Source organism: Pseudophryne corroboree, chromosome 3 (assembly GCF_028390025.1).
Source record: "Pseudophryne corroboree isolate aPseCor3 chromosome 3, aPseCor3.hap2, whole genome shotgun sequence".
NCBI classification, from domain to species: domain Eukaryota; kingdom Metazoa; phylum Chordata; class Amphibia; order Anura; family Myobatrachidae; genus Pseudophryne; species Pseudophryne corroboree.
Window position 1 is genome coordinate 84774435 of NC_086446.1, and position 18690 is coordinate 84793124.

General features: G+C 49.5%; 1 protein-coding gene across 1 annotated transcript in view; it reads right to left on the bottom strand.

Annotated features, from left to right (window-relative positions):
- Positions 1-18690, bottom strand: part of LOC135057187 (uncharacterized) — an 826406-nt gene that overhangs the window by 393538 nt on the left and 414178 nt on the right.

Here is an 18690-nt window from a genome sequence, read left to right on the forward strand (position 1 = left end):
TGTGTGTCGGTACGTGTGTGTCAACACTTACATGTCTCAATATATCCTCCACATCAAGCTTTCCTGAGGTTTGCTGTTAAGGATTGTCATTACCAATTTCAGACATTGCCGTTTGGTCTTTCCACGGCTCCAAGGGTCTTCACCAAAGTAATGGCGGAAATGATGGTGCTCCTACGCAAGCAGGGTGTCACAAAAGGACGATCTCCTGATATAGGAGAGATCAAAGAAGCAGTTGCTAAGAAACGTTGCGCTCTCCCAGACAGTTCTGCAACAACATGGTTGGATCCTAAATTTGCCAAAGTCACAGTTGATGCCGACGACATGGCTGTCTTTCTTGGGCATGATCCTGGACACGGAACGACAGAGAGTGTTTCTCCCAGCGGAAAAAGCTCTGGAAATCCAGAACATGGTCAAGGAGATACTGAAACCGGCAAGAGTGTCGATTCATCAATGTACTCGGGTGTTGGGGAAGATGGTTGCAGCCTACGAAGCCATTCCATTTGGCAGGTTTCATGCCTGGGTGTTTCAGTGGGACCTGTTGGACAAGTGGTCCGGGTCTCACCTGCACATGCACTGGAAAATAAGCCTATCTTTCAGGACCAGAATTTCTCTCCTGTGGTGGCTTCAAAGTTCTCACCTCCAAGAGGGACGCAGGTTCGCGATCCACGATTGGGTACTGGTGACCACGGATGCAAGCCACTGGGGCTGGGGAGCAGTCACACAGGGAAAAAAAAAATTTCCAGGGAAAATGGTCAAGCCAGGAAGCTTGTCTGCACATAAACGTTCTGGAATTAAGAGCCATCTACAACGGCCTTTTACAAGCGGAACACGTTCTTCGAGGTCTACCTGTCCTGATTCAGTCGGACAACGTAACAGCAGTGGCGTACATAAACCGCCAGGGCGGAACAAAGAGCAGAGCGGCAATGGCGGAGGCCACAAAAGTTCACCGCTGGGCGGAAAAAATAATATTTTAAACCTACCGGTAAATCTTTTTCTCCTAGTCCGTAGAGGATGCTGGGGACTCCGTAAGGACCATGGGGTATAGACGGGCTCCGCAGGAGACATGGGCACTCTAAAGACTTTAGAATGGGTGTGCACTGGCTCCTCCCTCTATGCCCCTCCTCCAGACCTCAGTTAGAGAAACTGTGCCCAGAGGAGACGGACAGTACGAGGAAAGGATTTTTGTTAATCTAGGGGCAAGATTCATACCAGCCCACACCAAGCATACCATATAACCTGGAATATACGCAACCAGTTAACAGTATGAACAAAACAGCATCAGCCAAAGACTGATCTTAACTGTAACATAACCCTTATGTAAGCAACAACTATATACAAGCCTTACAGAAATATGTACGCGCTGGGACGGGCGCCCAGCATCCTCTATGGACTAGGAGAAAAAGATTTACCGGTAGGTTTAAAATCTTATTTTCTCTTACGTCCTAGAGGATGCTGGGGACTCCGTAAGGACCATGGGGATTATACCAAAGCTCCAAACCGGGCGGGAGAGTGCGGATGACTCTGTAGCACCGATTGAGCAAACATGAGGTCCTCATCAGCCAGGGTATCAAACTTGTAGAATTTTGCAAAGGTGTTTGAACCCGACCAAGTAACTGCTCGGCAAAGCTTTAACGCCGAGACGCCTCGGGAAGCCGCCCAAGAAGAGCCCACCTTCCTAGTGGAATGGGCCTTTACCGAATTTGGTAACGGCAATCCAGCCGTAGAATGAGCCTGCTGAATCGTGTTACAGATCCAGCGAGCAATAGTCTGCTTAGAAGCAGGAGCGCCAACCTTGTTGGCCGCATACAGGACAAACAGTGCCTCTGTTTTCCTAATCCGAGCCGTCCTGGCTACGTAAATTTTTAAGGTCCTGACTACATCCAGGGACTTGGAATCCTCCAAGCCTCCCGTAGCCACCGGCACCACAATAGGTTGGTTCATATGAAACGATGAAACCACCTTGGGCAAAAATTGGGGACGCGTCCTCAACTCTGCTCTATCCACATGGAAAATCAGATAGGGGCTTTTGTGAGACAAAGCCGCCAATTCGGACACCCGCCTTGCAGATGCCAAGGCCAACAACATGACCACCTTCCAAGTGAGAAATTTTAATACAACTGTTTGAAGAGGCTCAAACCAGTGAGATTTTAGGAACTGTAACACCACGTTAAGGTCCCAAGGTGCCACTGGGGGCACAAAAGGAGGTTGGATGTGCAGCACTCCCTTTACAAAAGTCTGGACTTCTGGGAGAGAAGCCAATTCCTTCTGAAAGAATATAGATAGGGCCGAAATCTGTACCTTAATGGAGCCTAACTTCAGGCCCATATCCACTCCTGTCTGTAGAAAGTGGAGAAAACGGCCCAAGTGGAAATCTTCCGTAGGAGCATTCTTGGCTTCACACCAAGATACATACATCCTCCAGATACGGTGATAATGTTTCGCCGTCACCTCCTTCCTAGCCTTTATCAGAGTAGGGATGACTTCCTCCGGAATACCTTTCCCAGCTATGATTCGGTGTTCAACCGCCATGCCGTCAAACGTAACCACGGTAAGTCTTGGGATACGCAGGGCCCCTGCTGCAACAGGTCCTCCTGAGAGGAAGAGGCCATGGATCTTCTGCGAGCATCTCCTGAAGATCTGAATACCAAGCCCTTCGAGGCCAATCTAGAACAATGAGTATTGTCCAAACTCTTTTTCGTCTTATGATTCTCAATATTTTTGAGATGAGAGGAAGAGGAGGGAACACATAGACCGATTGAAACACCCACGGTGTCACCAGGGCGTCTACCGCTACTGCCTGAGGGTCCCTTGACCTGGCACAATACCTCCGAAGCTTCTTGTTGAGGCGTGACGCCATCATGTCTATTTGAGGAAGTCCCCAAAGACTTGTTATCTCTGCAAAAACTTCTTGATGAAGTCCACACTCTCCTGGATGGAGATCGTGTCTGCTGAGGAAGTCTGCTTCCCAGTTGTCCACTCCCGGAATGAAGACTGCTGACAGAGCGCTTACATGATTTTCCACCCAGCGAAGAATCCTGGTGGCTTCCGCCATTGCCACTCTGCTCCTTGTCCCGCCTTGGCGGTTTACATGAGCCACGGCTGTGACGTTGTCTGATTGAATCAGAACCGGTAGGTCGCGAAGAAGATTTTCCGCTTGTCGTAGGCCGTTGTATATGGCTATTAATTCTAGAATGTTGATGTGTAGACAAGCCTCCTGGCTCGACCATAGTCCCTGAAAATGTCTTCCTTGTGTGACTGCTCCCCATACTCGGAGGCTCGTGTCCGTGGTCACCAGAACCCAGTCCTGAATGCCAAACCTGCAACTCTCTAGAAGGTGAGCACTCTGCAGCCACCACAGGAGAGACACCCTGGCCCTGGGGGACAGGCTTATTTTCTGATGTATTTGTAGATGGGACCCGGACCACTTGTCCAGAAGGTCCCACTGAAATGTCCTCGCATGAAACCTGCCGAAGGGGATCGCCTCGTAGGTCGCCACCATTTTTCCCATTACTCGAGTGCATTGATGAACTGACACTCTGTTCGGTTTTAACAGGTCTCTGACCATGTTCTGGAGTTCCTGGGCTTTTTCCATCGGGAGAAAAACCCTCTTTTGTTCCGTGTCCAGAATCATGCCTAAGAACGATAGCCGAGTCGTTGGAACCAACTGTGACTTTGGTAGATTTAGAATCCAGCCATGCTGCTGGAGCACTCTCAGGGAAAGCGACACGCTTTTCAGCAACTGATCTCTCGATCTTGCTTTTATCAGGAGATCGTCCAAGTACGGGATAATTGTGACTCCCTGCCTGCGCAGGAGCACCATCATTTCCGCCATTACCTTGGTGAAAATCCTCGGGGCCGTGGAAAGACCAAACAGCAACGTCTGAAACTGGTAATGACAGCCCTGTACAGTGAATCTCAGGTACGCCTGATGAGGGGGATATATGGGGACATGAAGGTATGCATCCTTTATGTCCAGTGACACCATAAAATCCCCCCCTTCCAGGCTGGAGATAACTGCCCGGAGCGATTCCATCTTGAATTTGAACTTTTGCAAGTACAGGTTTAGGTATTTTAGATTTAGAATGGATCTGACCGAGCCATCCGGTTTTGGAACCACAAACATGGTTGAATAGTACCCCTTCCCCTGTTGAACTAGGGGAACCTTGACAATCACTTGCTGTTGACACAGCTTTTGAATTGCAGCTAAAACTATCTCCCTTTCTGGGGTAGAAGCTGGTAAAGCCGATTTGAAAAATCGGCGCGGAGGCACTTCGAATTCCAACCTGTAGCCCTGGGATACAATTTCCATCGCCCAAGGATCCACGTCTGACTGAACCCAGACGTGGCTGAAGAGTCGAAGACGTGCCCCCACCGGCGCGGACCCCCTCAGTGGAGCCCCAGCGTCATGCGGTGGATTTAGTAGAAGCCGGGGAGGACTTCTGCTCCTGGGAACTAGCCGTGGCAGGCATTCTTTTCCCTTTACCCTTACCTCTGGCGAGGAAGGAAGAGCCCCGACCTCTTCTGGATTTATGCGACCGAAAGGACTGCATCTGATATTGTGGTGTTTTCTTTTGCTGTGGGGGAACATAAGGCAAAAAAGTAGATTTACCCGCGGTAGCTGTGGAAACCTGGTCCGCGAGACCTTCCCCAAATAACACCTCACCCTTGTAAGGCAAAACTTCCATATGCCTCTTTGAGTCGGCATCACCCATCCATTGGCGGGTTCACAGGGCTCGCCTAGCAGAAATCACCATGGCGTTGGCTCTTGAACCTAGTAGGCCAACGTCTCTCTGAGCGTCTCTCATATATAAGACCGCGTCTTTAATGTGACCTAAGGTCAATAAAATGGTATCCCTATCTAGGGTATCAATGTCAGCTGACAAGGTATCTGTCCATGCTGCTACCGCACTACAAACCCAAGCCGATGCTATTGCCGGTCTGAGCAAAGCACCCGTATGTGAATAAATTGATTTTAAGGTAGTTTCCTGTCTGCGATCAGCAGGATCCTTGAGGGCCACCGTGTCTGGAGACGGTAGCGCCACCTTCTTGGACAAGAGCGTTAAAGCCTTGTCCACCGTGGGCGAGGATTCCCACTGTACCCTGTCCTGTGCAGGGAAAGGAAACGCCATAAGAATCCTCTTGGGAATCTGCAGTTTTTTGTCTGGAGTTTCCCAAGATTTTTCAAATAATGCGTTCAGCTCATGAGATGGGGGAAAGGTTACCTCAGGTTTCTTTTCCTTAAACATGCATACCCTCGTGTCAGGGACAGAGGGGTCATCTGTGATATGTAAAACATCTTTTATTGCAATAATCATATAATGAATACTTTTGGCCACCCTTGGGTGTAATCTCGCGTCATCGTAGTCGACACTGGAGTCAGAATCCGTGTCGGTATCAGAGTCTGCTACTTGGGACAGGGGACGTTTTTGAGACCCTGAAGGGCCCTGTGACACAGTCAAAGCCATTGACTGACTCCCTGTTTTATCCCTGGACTCTGCTTTGTCCAATCTCTTATGTAATAAAGACACATTTGCATTTAAAACATTCCACATATCCAACCAATCAGGTGTCGGCGTTGCCGACGGAGACATGACAATCATCTGCTCCACCTCCTCCTTAGATGAGCCTTCCGCTTCAGACATGCTGACACACACGTACCGACACTGCCAAACACTCAGGGATATATCTATATGGAGACAGTCGCCCAATAAGGCCCTTTGGATAGACAGAGAGAGAGTATGCCAGTACACACCCAGCGCCACTAGACACTGGAATAAAAATAAGATTTTAAACCTACCGGTAAATCTATTTCTCCTAGTCCGTAGAGGACGCTGGGGACTCCGTAAGGACCATGGGGTATAGACGGGCTCCACAGGAGACATGGGCACCTATAAAGAACTTTTAGTATGGGTGTGCACTGGCTCCTCCCTCTATGCCCCTCCTCCAGACCTCAGTTAGAGAAACTGTGCCCAGAGGAGACGGACAGTACGAGGAAAGGATTTTTGTTAATCTAGGGGCAAGATTCATACCAGCCCACACCAAGCATACCATATAACCTGGAATATACGCAACCAGTTAACAGTATGAACAAAACAGCATCAGCCAAAGACTGATCTTAACTGTAACATAACCCTTATGTAAGCAACAACTATATACAAGCCTTGCAGAAATATGTACGCGCTGGGACGGGCGCCCAGCATCCTCTACGGACTAGGAGAAAAAGATTTACCGGTAGGTTTAAAATCTTATTTTCTCTTACGTACTAGAGGATGCTGGGGACTCCGTAAGGACCATGGGGATTATACCAAAGCTCCAAACCGGGCGGGAGAGTGCGGATGACTCTGTAGCACCGATTGAGCAAACATGAGGTCCTCATCAGCCAGGGTATCAAACTTGTAGAATTTTGCAAAGGTGTTTGAACCCGACCAAGTAGCTGCTCGGCAAAGCTTTAACGCCGAGACGCCTCGGGAAGCCGCCCAAGAAGAGCCCACCTTCCTAGTGGAATGGGCCTTTACCGAATTTGGTAACGGCAATCCAGCCGTAGAATGAGCCTGCTGAATCGTGTTACAGATCCAGCGAGCAATAGTCTGCTTAGAAGCAGGAGCGCCAACCTTGTTGGCCGCATACAGGACAAACAGTGCCTCTGTTTTCCTAATCCGAGCCGTCCTGGCTACGTAAATTTTTAAGGTCCTGACTACATCCAGGGACTTGGAATCCTCCAAGCCTCCCGTAGCCACCGGCACCACAATAGGTTGGTTCATATGAAACGATGAAACCACCTTGGGCAAAAATTGAGGACGCGTCCTCAACTCTGCTCTATCCACATGGAAAATCAGATAGGGGCTTTTGTGAGACAAAGCCGCCAATTCGGACACCCGCCTTGCAGATGCCAAGGCCAACAACATGACCACCTTCCAAGTGAGAAATTTTAATACAACTGTTTGAAGAGGCTCAAACCAGTGAGATTTTAGGAACTGTAACACCACGTTAAGGTCCCAAGGTGCCACTGGGGGCACAAAAGGAGGTTGGATGTGCAGCACTCCCTTTATAAAAGTCTGGACTTCTGGGAGAGAAGCCAATTCCTTCTGAAAGAATATAGATAGGGCCGAAATCTGTACCTTAATGGAGCCTAACTTCAGGCCCATATCCACTCATGTCTGTAGAAAGTGGAGAAAACGGCCCAAGTGGAAATCTTCCGTAGGAGCATTCTTGGCTTCACACCAAGATACATACATCCTCCAGATACGGTGATAATGTTTCGCCGTCACCTCCTTCCTAGCCTTTATCAGAGTAGGGATGACTTCCTCCGGAATACCTTTCCCAGCTATGATTCGGTGTTCAACCGCCATGCCGTCAAACGTAACCGCGGTAAGTCTTGGGATACGCAGGGCCCCTGCTGCAACAGGTCCTCCTGAGAGGAAGAGGCCATGGATCTTCTGTGAGCATCTCCTGAAGATCTGAATACCAAGCCCTTCGAGGCCAATCTAGAACAATGAGTATTGTCCAAACTCTTTTTCGTCTTATGATTCTCAATATTTTTGAGATGAGAGGAAGAGGAGGGAACACATAGACTGATTGAAACACCCACGGTGTCACCAGGGCGTCTACCGCTACTGCCTGAGGGTCCCTTGACCTGGCACAATACCTCCGAAACTTCTTGTTGAGGCGTGACGCCATCATGTCTATTTGAGGAAGTCCCCAAAGACTTGTTATCTCTGCAAAAACTTCTTGATGAAGTCCACACTCTCCTGGATGGAGATCGTGTCTGCTGAGGAAGTCTGCTTCCCAGTTGTCCACTCCCGGAATGAAGACTGCTGACAGAGCGCTTACATGATTTTCCACCCAGCGAAGAATCCTGGTGGCTTCCGCCATTGCCACTCTGCTCCTTGTCCCGCCTTGGCGGTTTACATGAGCCACGGCTGTGACGTTGTCTGATTGAATCAGAACCGGTAGGTCTCGAAGAAGATTTTCCGCTTGTCGTAGGCCGTTGTATATGGCTATTAATTCTAGAATGTTGATGTGTAGACAAGCCTCCTGGCTCGACCATAGTCCCTGAAAATGTCTTCCTTGTGTGACTGCTCCCCATACTCGGAGGCTCGTGTCCGTGGTCACCAGAACCCAGTCCTGAATGCCAAACCTGCAACTCTCTAGAAGGTGAGCACTCTGCAGCCACCACAGGAGAGACACCCTGGCCCTGGGGGACAGGCTTATTTTCTGATGTATTTGTAGATGGGACCCGGACCACTTGTCCAGAAGGTCCCACTGAAATGTCCTCGCATGAAACCTGCCGAAGGGGATCGCCTCGTAGGTCGCCACCATTTGTCCCATTACTCGAGTGCATTGATGAACTGACACTCTGTTCGGTTTTAACAGGTCTCTGACCATGTTCTGGAGTTCCTGGGCTTTTTCCATCGGGAGAAAAACCCTCTTTTGTTCCGTGTCCAGAATCATGCCTAAGAACGATAGCCGAGTCGTTGGAACCAACTGTGACTTTGGTAGATTTAGAATCCAGTCATGCTGCTGGAGCACTCTCAGGGAAAGCGACACGCTTTTCAGCAACTGATCTCTCGATCTTGCTTTTATCAGGAGATCGTCCAAGTACGGGATAATTGTGACTCCCTGCCTGCGCAGGAGCACCATCATTTCCGCCATTACCTTGGTGAAAATCCTCGGGGCCGTGGAAAGACCAAACAGCAACGTCTGAAACTGGTAATGACAGTCCTGTACAGTGAATCTCAGGTACGCCTGATGAGGGGGATATATGGTGACATGAAGGTATGCATCCTTTATGTCCAGTGACACCATAAAATCCCCCCCTTCCAGGCTGGAGATAACTGCCCGGAGCGATTCCATCTTGAATTTGAACTTTTGCAAGTACAGGTTTAGGTATTTTAGATTTAGAATGGATCTGACCGAGCCATCCGGTTTTGGAACCACAAACATGGTTGAATAGTACCCCTTCCCCTGTTGAACTAGGGGAACCTTGACAATCACTTGCTGTTGACACAGCTTTTGAATTGCAGCTAAAACTATCTCCCTTTCTGGGGGAGAAGCTGGTAAAGCCGATTTGAAAAATCGGCGCGGAGGCACTTCGAATTCCAACCTGTAGCCCTGGGATACAATTTCCATCGCCCAAGGATCCACGTCTGACTGAACCCAGACGTGGCTGAAGAGTCGAAGACGTGCCCCCACCGGCGCGGACCCCCTCAGTGGAGCCCCAGCGTCATGCGGTGGATTTAGTAGAAGCCGGGGAGGACTTCTGCTCCTGGGAACTAGCCGTGGCAGGCATTCTTTTCCCTTTACCCTTACCTCTGGCGAGGAAGGAAGAGCCCCGACCTCTTCTGGATTTATGCGACCGAAAGGACTGCATCTGATATTGTGGTGTTTTCTTTTGCTGTGGGGGAACATAAGGCAAAAAAGTAGATTTACCCGCGGTAGCTGTGGAAACCAGGTCCGCGAGACCTTCCCCAAATAACACCTCACCCTTGTAAGGCAAAACTTCCATATGCCTCTTTGAGTCGGCATCACCCATCCATTGGCGGGTCCACAGGGCTCGCCTAGCAGAAATCACCATGGCGTTGGCTCTTGAACCTAGTAGGCCAACGTCTCTCTGAGCGTCTCTCATATATAAGACCGCGTCTTTAATGTGACCTAAGGTCAATAAAATGGTATCCCTATCTAGGGTATCAATGTCAGCTGACAAGGTATCTGTCCATGCTGCTACCGCACTACAAACCCAAGCCGATGCTATTGCCGGTCTGAGCAAAGCACCCGTATGTGAATAAATTGATTTTAAGGTAGTTTCCTGTCTGCGATCAGCAGGATCCTTGAGGGCCACCGTGTCTGGAGACGGTAGCGCCACCTTCTTGGACAAGCGCGTTAAAGCCTTGTCCACCCTGGGCGAGGATTCCCACTGTACCCTGTCCTGTGCAGGGAAAGGAAACGCCATAAGAATCCTCTTGGGAATCTGCAGTTTTTTGTCTGGAGTTTCCCAAGATTTTTCAAATAATGCGTTCAGCTCATGAAATGGGGGAAAGGTTACCTCAGGTTTCTTTTCCTTAAACATGCATACCCTCGTGTCAGGGACAGAGGGGTCATCTGTGATATGTAAAACATCTTTTATTGCAATAATCATATAATGAATACTTTTGGCCACCCTTGGGTGTAATCTCGCATCATCGTAGTCGACACTGGAGTCAGAATCCGTGTCGGTATCAGAGTCTGCTACTTGGGACAGGGGACGTTTTTGAGACCCTGAAAGGCCCTGTGACACAGTCAAAGCCATTGACTGACTCCCTGTTTTATCCCTGGACTCTGCTTTGTCCAATCTCTTATGTAATAAAGACACATTTGCATTTAAAACATTCCACATATCCAACCAATCAGGTGTCGGCGTTGCCGACGGAGACATGACAATCATCTGCTCCACCTCCTCCTTAGATGAGCCTTCCGCTTCAGACATGCTGACACACACGTACCGACACTGCCAAACACTCAGGGATATATCTATATGGAGACAGTCGCCCAATAAGGCCCTTTGGATAGACAGAGAGAGAGTATGCCAGTACACACCCAGCGCCACTAGACACTGGAATAAAAATAAGATTTTAAACCTACCGGTAAATCTATTTCTCCTAGTCCGTAGAGGACGCTGGGGACTCCGTAAGGACCATGGGGTATAGACGGGCTCCACAGGAGACATGGGCACCTATAAAGAACTTTTAGTATGGGTGTGCACTGGCTCCTCCCTCTATGCCCCTCCTCCAGACCTCAGCTAGAGAACTGTGCCCAGAGGAGATGGACAATACGAGGAAAGGATTTTGTAAATCTAAGGGTAAGATTCATACCAGCCCACACCAATCATACCATATAACCTGGAATACACATAACCAGTTAACAGTATGAACAAACAACAGCAACGGTCCAAGACCGATTCCAACTGTAAAATAACCCTTATGTAAGCAACAACTATATACAAGTCTTGCAGATTTTCCGCACTGGGACGGGCGCCCAGCATCCTCTACGGACTAGGAAAAATAGATTTACCGGTAGGTTTAAAATCTTATTTTCTCTTACGTCCTAGAGGATGCTGGGGACTCCGTAAGGACCATGGGGTTCATACCAAAGCTCCCAATCGGGCGGGAGAGTGCAGAAGACACTGCAACACTGACTGAGCAAATGCTAGGTCCTCATCAGCCAGGGTATCAAACTTGTAGAATTTAGCAAAAGTGTTTGACCCCGACCAAGTCGCTGCTCGGCAAAGCTGTAATGCCGAGACGCCTCGGGCAGCCGCCCAAGAAGAGCCCACCTTCCTAGTGGAATGGGCCTTTACTGAATGTGGTAACGGCAATCCAGCCGTAACATACGCCTGCTGAATCGTGTTACAGATCCAGCGAGCAATAGTCTGCTTTGAAGCAGGCGCGCCAATCTTGTTGGCTGCATACAGAACAAACAGAGCCTCTGTTTTCCTAATTCTAGCCGTCCTGGCTAAATAAATCTTTAAGGCCCTGACTACATCCAGGGACCTGGAATCCTCCAAGTCATTTGTAGCCACAGGCACCACAATAGGTTGGTTTATATGGAATGAAGAAACCACCTTAGGTAAAAATTGAGGACGAGTCCTCAATTCCGCTCTATCAACATGAAAAATCAAGTAGGGGCTCTTGTGAGACAAGACCGCTAATTCTGACACCCGCCTTGCAGATGCCAAGGCCAATAACATGACCACCTTCCAGGTGAGAAATTTCAACTCAACCGTGTTAAGGGGGTCAAACCAGTGTGATTTTAGGAACTGCAACACCACGTTCAGGTCTCATGGTGCCACTGGGGGCACAAAAGGAGGCTGGATGTGTAGCACTCCCTTTACAAAAGTCTGGACTTCTGGAAGAGAAGCCAATTCCTTCTGAAAGAATATCGACAGAGCCGAAATCTGTACCTTAACAGAGCCTAATTTTAGGCCCATATCCACTCCTGTCTGTAGGAAGTGGAGAAAACGACCCAAATGGAAATCTTCCGTAGCAGCATTCTTGGTTTCACACCAAGAGACATAATTCCGCCAGATACGGTGATAATGTTTTGCCGTCACCTCCTTCCTAGCCTTTATTAGAGTAGGTATGACCTCTTCCGGAATACCCTTCTCAGCTAGGATCCGGCGTTTAATCGCCATGCCGTCAAACGTAACCGCGGTAAATCTTGGAATATGCAGGGCCCCTGCTGCAAGAGGTCCTTCGAGGCCAGTCTGGAACAATGAGTATTGTCTGTACTCTCTTTCGCCTTATGATCCTCAACACCTTTGTGATGAGAGGAAGAGGAGGAAACACGTAGACCGATTGGAACACCCATGGCGTTACCAGAGCGTCTACTGCTATTGCCTGAGGGTCCCGGGACCTGGCACAAACCTCCGAAGCTTCTTGTTGAGGCGTGACGCCATCATGTCTATTTGAGGAAGTCCCCAAAGACCCGTTATCTCTGCAAAGACTTCTTGATGAAGTCCCCACTCTCCTGGATGGAGATCGTGTCTGCTGAGGAAGTCTGCCTCCCAGTTGTCCACTCCCGGAATGAAGACAGCTGACAGAGCGCTTACGTGATTTTCCGCCCAGCGAAGAATCCTGGTGGCTTCTGCCATCGCGACTCTGCTCCTTGTCCCGCCTGGGCGGTTCACATGAGCCACTGCTGTGACATTGTCCGATTGAATCAGCACTGATAGGTTTCGAAGAAGACTCTCCGCTTGTCGAAGGCCGTGGTATATCGCCCTTAATTCCAACATGTTGATGTGCAGGCAGGACTACTGGCTTGTCCATAGTCCTTGAAAATTTCTTCCTTGGGTGACTGCTCCCCATCCTCGGAGGCTCGCGTCCGTGGTTACCAGAACCCAGTCCTGAATGCCGAATCTGCGACCCTCTAGGAGGTGAGCACTTTGCAGCCACCATAGAAGAGACACCCTGGCCCTGGGGGACAGTGTTATCTTTTGATGTAATTGTAGATGGGACCCGGACCATTTGTCCAGAAGGTCCCATTGAGACGTCCTCGCATGGAACCTGCCGAAGGGGATGGCCTCGTAGGCTGCCACCATTTTCCCCAGAACACGAGTTTATTGATGAACTGACCCTCTTTTTGGCTTTAGCAGGTCTCTGACCATGTTCTGGAGGTCCTGGGCTTTTTCCAACGGGAGAAAAATCTTCTTTTGTTCCGTGTCCAGTATCATACCTAGGAACGCTAGTCGAGTTGTTGGAACCAACTGTGACTTCGGTAGATTGAGAATCCAACCGTGTTGCTGGAGTACTCTTAGAGAGAGTGACACGTTTCTCAGCAATTGCTCTTTTGATCTCGCCTTTATCAGGAGATCGTCCAAGTATGGGATAATTGTGACTCCTTGCTTGCGCAGGACCACCATCATTTCCGCCATTATCTTGGTGAAAATCCTCGGGGCCGTGGAAAGCCCAAACGGCAACGTCTGAAACTGGTAATGACAATCCTGTACAGCGAATCTCAGGTACTCCTGATGAGAGGGATATATGGGGACATGACACCATAAAATCCCCCCCCTCCCCTCCAGGCTGGCTATTACCGCTCGGAGCGATTCCATCTTGAATTTCAATCTTTTCAAGTACAGGTTTAGGGATTTTAGATTTACCTCATGAAGAGCTGAAGTCTTCTGCCGCCTTTGACGTCTTCTTGCTTCTCATACACACCCGGCTTCTATCTTCCGGCTCTGTGAGGAGGACGGCGGCGCGGCTCCGGGACGAACCCCAGGGTGAGACCTGTGTTCCAACTCCCTCTGGAGCTAATGGTGTCCAGTAGCCTAAGAAGCAGAGCCTATCATTTAAGTAGGTCTGCTCCTCTCCCCTCAGTCCCACGATGCAGGCAGCCGGTTGCCAGCAGTGCTCCCTGAAAATAAAAAACCTAACAAAATTATTTTTCCACAGAAAACTCAGGAGAGCTCTCTGCAGTGCACCCTTCTCCTCTGGGCACAGGATCTAACTGAGGTCTGGAGGAGGGGCATAGAAGGAGGAGCCAGTGCACACCCATACTAAAAGTTCTTTATAGGTGCCCATGTCTCCTACGGAGCCCGTCTATACCCCATGGTCCTTACGGAGTCCCCAGCTTCCTCTAGGACGTAAGAGAAATCCCAGTTAGTATTCAGCGCTTTTATATATATATATGTAAATACACTCACTGCGCCAATAAAATGTGCCCCCCCCCCCCCCTCTTTTTTGCCCTCTGTAACCTTGTTCAGCAGGGGAGAGTCCGGGGAGCCAGCTTCTCTGCAGTGTGCTGTGGAGAAAATGGCGCTGGTTAGTGCTGGAGGACCAAGCCCCGCCCCCTCACCGTCAGGCTTCGGTCCCGCTCAAATTATTTATACTGGCGGGGGTTTATTAATATACTGCCTCCGCAGTATCTCCTTTATATGCCAGTGTCCCTAGGTTTTTATTGCTGCCCAGGGCGCCCCTGCGCCCTTACAGTGCCCGCTGTGTGTTCTGTGTGGGAGCAATGGTGCGCAGCGTTACCTCAGTGAAGATCTGAAGTCTTCTACCGCCTGTGAAGTCTTCTTTTCTTCTTAATACTCACCCGGCTTCTATCTTCCGGCTCTGTGAGGAGGACGGTGGCGCGGCTCCAGGACGAACGGCGAGGGTGAGACCTGCGTTCCGACCCTCTGGAGCTAATGGTGTCCAGTAGCCTAAGAAGCAGAGCCTATCATTTAAGTAGGTCTGCTTCTCTCTCCTCAGTCCCACGATGCAGGGAGCCTGTTGCCAGCAGTGCTCCCTGAAAATAAAAAACCTAACAAAAAGTCTTTTACAGAGAAACTCAGTAGAGCTCCCCTGCAGTGCACCCAGTCTCCACTGGGCACAGGATCTAACTGAGGTCTGGAGGAGGGGCATAGAAGGAGGAGCCAGTGCACACCCATTCTAAAGTCTTTAGAGTGCCCATGTCTCCTGCGGAGCCCGTCTATACCCCATGGTACTTACGGAGTCCCCAGCATCCTCTAGGGCGTAAGAGAAACATGTAAGCGCTCTGTCAGCGGTCTTCCTTCCGGGCGTGGACAATTGGGAAGCAGATTTCCTCGTCAGACACGATCTCCATCCAGGAGAGTGGGCTCTTCATCAAGAGGTTTTTGCAGAAGTGACAAGTCGTTGGGGAATTCCTCAAATAGACATGATGGCGTCTCGCCTCAACAAGAAGCTTCAGAGATATTGTTCCAGGTCGAGGGACCCTCAAGCCAGTGCAGTGGACGCCCTGGTAAATCCGTGGGTGTTTCAGTCGGTATATGTGTTCCCTCCACTTCCACTCATTCCTAAAGTGATAAGGATCATAAGAAGAACAAGGGTTCAGGCGATACTCATTGTTCCAGATTGGCCACGGAGGGCTTAGTTTCCGGATCTTCAGGAATTGCTCATAGGAGATCCCTGGCCTCTTCCTCTGAGAGAGGATCTGTTACTGCAGGGGCCGTGCATGTTCCAGGACTTACCGCGGTTGCGTTTGACGGCGTGGGGGTTGAACGCCAAATCCTAGCTCGAAAAGGTATTCCCGGGGAAGTCATCCCCACTCTGCTTAAGGCTAGAAAGGAGGTTATGGCGAAGCATTATCACCGTATTTGGAGAAAGTATGTGTCTTGGTGTGAATCCAAGAAGGCTCCTACGGAAGAGTTTCAGCTGGGTCGTTTCCTCCATTTTTTGCAGGCAGGTGTGGATGCAGGCCTAAAATTAGGCTCCATTAAAGTGCAGATTTCGGCCTTATCTATTTTCTTTCAAAAAGAATTGGCCGCCCTTCCAGAGGTTCAGACTTTCGTGAAGGGAGTACTGCACATCCAACCTCCGTTTGTGCCACCTGTGGCACCATGGGACCTTGACGTGGTGTTGCAATTTCTTATGTCACACTGGTTTGAACCTTTGCGAAAGGTTGAGTTGAAATTTCTCACTTGGAAAGTGGTCATGCTTTTGGCCTTGGCGTCCTCAAGGCGGGTGTCGGAATTAGCGGCTTTGTCTCACAAGAGCCCCTATTTGATCTACCATGTGGATAGAGCTGAATTGAGAACTCGTCAACAATTTCTGCCAAAGGTGGTTTCTTCGTTTCACATAAACCAACCTATTGTGGTGCCTGTGGCTACGGAAGCCTTGGCTGATTCAAAGTCTCTCGATGTAGTCAGAGCTTTGAAAATTTATGTCGCGAGAACGGCTCAGATTAGGAAATCAGAGGCTCTGTTTGTCCTATATGCCCCCAACAAAATTGGGGCTCCTGCTTCCAAGCTGACTATTGCCCGCTGGATCTGTAATACGATTCGGCATGCTCATTCTACGGCTGGATTGCCGTTACCGAAGTCAGTGAAGGCCCATTCTACCAGGAAGGTGGGCTCATCTTGGGCGGCTACCCGAGGAGTCTCGGCGCTTCAACTTTGCAGAGCAGCTACTTGGTCGAGTTCAACTTCAAACACTTTTGCTAAGTTCTAAAAGTTTGATACCCTGGCTGATGAGGACCTCATGTTTGCTCAATCGGTGCTGCAGAGTCGTCCGCACTCTCCTGCCCGGTCTGGAGCTTTGGTATAAACTCCATGGTCCTTTTGGAGTCCCCAGCATCCTCTAGGACGTAAGAGAAAATAGGATTTTAATACCTACCGGTAAATCCTTTTCTCCTAGTCCGTAGAGGATGCTGGGCGCCCGTCCCTGTGCGTACTGTTTTTGCAGTAGTGTTGATAGTTATTGCTTCTGTTACACAGAGGTTGTGTATCGGTTATTTCAGCCTGTTGCTGTTTTTGGTTCATGCTGTTAACTGGTATTGCTTAAAAACCATGTTGTACGGTGTGTTGTGGTGTGAGCTGGTATGTATCTCACCCTTGGTTAACAAAAATCCTTTTCCTCGAAATGTCCGTCTCCCTGAGCACAGTTCCTATAACTGAGGTCTGGAGGAGGGGCATAGAGGGAGGAGCCAGTTCACACCCATTTAAAGTCTTAAAGTGCCCATGTCTCCTGCAGATCCCGTCTATACCCCATGGTCCTTTTGGAGTCCTCAGTATCCTCTACGGACTGGGAGAAAAGGATTTACCGGTAGGTATTAAAATCCTATTTAAACTGCCACCAGAAACCAACGCCTTACCTTCTCCCCGTGCTCCGGCCGCAGCCTGGGATCGTCATTGTGGACTTGATAGTACATCCAGCTGGCACCTGCTGAAACAGCAGTGTTTACACAAAGGTAATTGTTGTTGTGACACCAGTGGGAAGTTGTTGGAGCAAGTTTTTCCTTTATGTGTTTAAGACACCCGGTAGAAAAGAAAACTAAATAAATAAAAGCTTGTGGCTGCAAAAAAGGCAGCCACACTGTTTTCTACAGTGGTCCGGCTCCTGCTGCACCAAACTAAAAACTGAATTCCCTGAGCCAGGAGGAGGGGGTTACAGGGAGGCTGGACCGCTGCATCCTGGGAGCTCAAAAGCTTTGACCGTTTTGTGCCCATTCCTCTGGCGCCACCTACAACCCAAGGTATCCTGTGCACTATAATAGGGGCTGATGTCTCCTGATGTATGAGATACACCAGAGAGTGGGAAGGAGACTGGTCAGATCTCTGGGCTGGTAACACACAGTGACATTATGTGAGGTGGAGAGCAGGAGTATAATAGGGGCTGATGTCTCCTGATGTATGAGATACACCAGAGAGTGTGGGGAGGAGACTGGTCAGATCTCTGGGCTGGTAACACACAGTGACATGATATGGGGGGAGAGCAGGAGTATAATAGGGTCTGATGGCTCCTGATGTATGAGATACACCAGAGATTGTGGGGAGGAGACTGGTCATGTCTCTGGGCTGGTAACACACAGTGACATGATGTGAGGGGGAGAGTAGGAGTATAGGGGCTGATGGCTCCTGATGTATGAGATACACCAGAGAGTGTGGGGAGGAGACTGGTCAGATCTCTGGGCTGGTAAAACACAGTGACATGATGTGAGGGGGAGAGCAGGAGTATAATAGGGGCTGATGGCTCCTGATGTGATACACCAGAGAGTGTAGGGAGGAGACTGGTCAGATCTCTGGGCTGGTAACACACAGTGACATGATGTGAGGGAGAGAGCAGGAGTATAATAGGGGCTGATGGCTCCTGATGTATGAGATACACCATAGAGAGTGTGGGGAGGAGACTGGTCAGATCTCTGGGCTGGTAACACACAGTGACATTATGTGAGGTGGAGAGCAGGAGTATAATAGGGGCTGATGTCTCCTGATGTATGAGATACACCAGAGAGTGGGGAGGAGACTGGTCAGATCTCTGGGCTGGTAACACACAGTGACATGATGTGAGGGGGAGAGCAGGAGTATAATAGGGGCTGATGACTCCTGATGTATGAGATACACCAGAGAGTGTGGGGAGGAGACTGGTCAGATCTCTGGGCTGGTAACACACAGTGACATTATGTGAGGTGGAGAGCAGGAGTATAATAGGGGCTGATGGCTCCTGATGTATGAGATACACCAGAGAGTGGGAAGGAGACTGGTCAGATCTCTGGGCTGGTAACACACAGTGACATTATGTGAGGTGGAGAGCAGGAGTATAATAGGGGCTGATGGCTCCTGATGTATGAGATACACCAGAGAGTGGGGAGGAGACTGGTCAGATCTCTGGGTTGGTAACACACAATGACATGATGGAGAGCAGGAGACTAATAGGGGCTGATGGCTCCTGACTTGCCACCTGGGCAAATATCTTT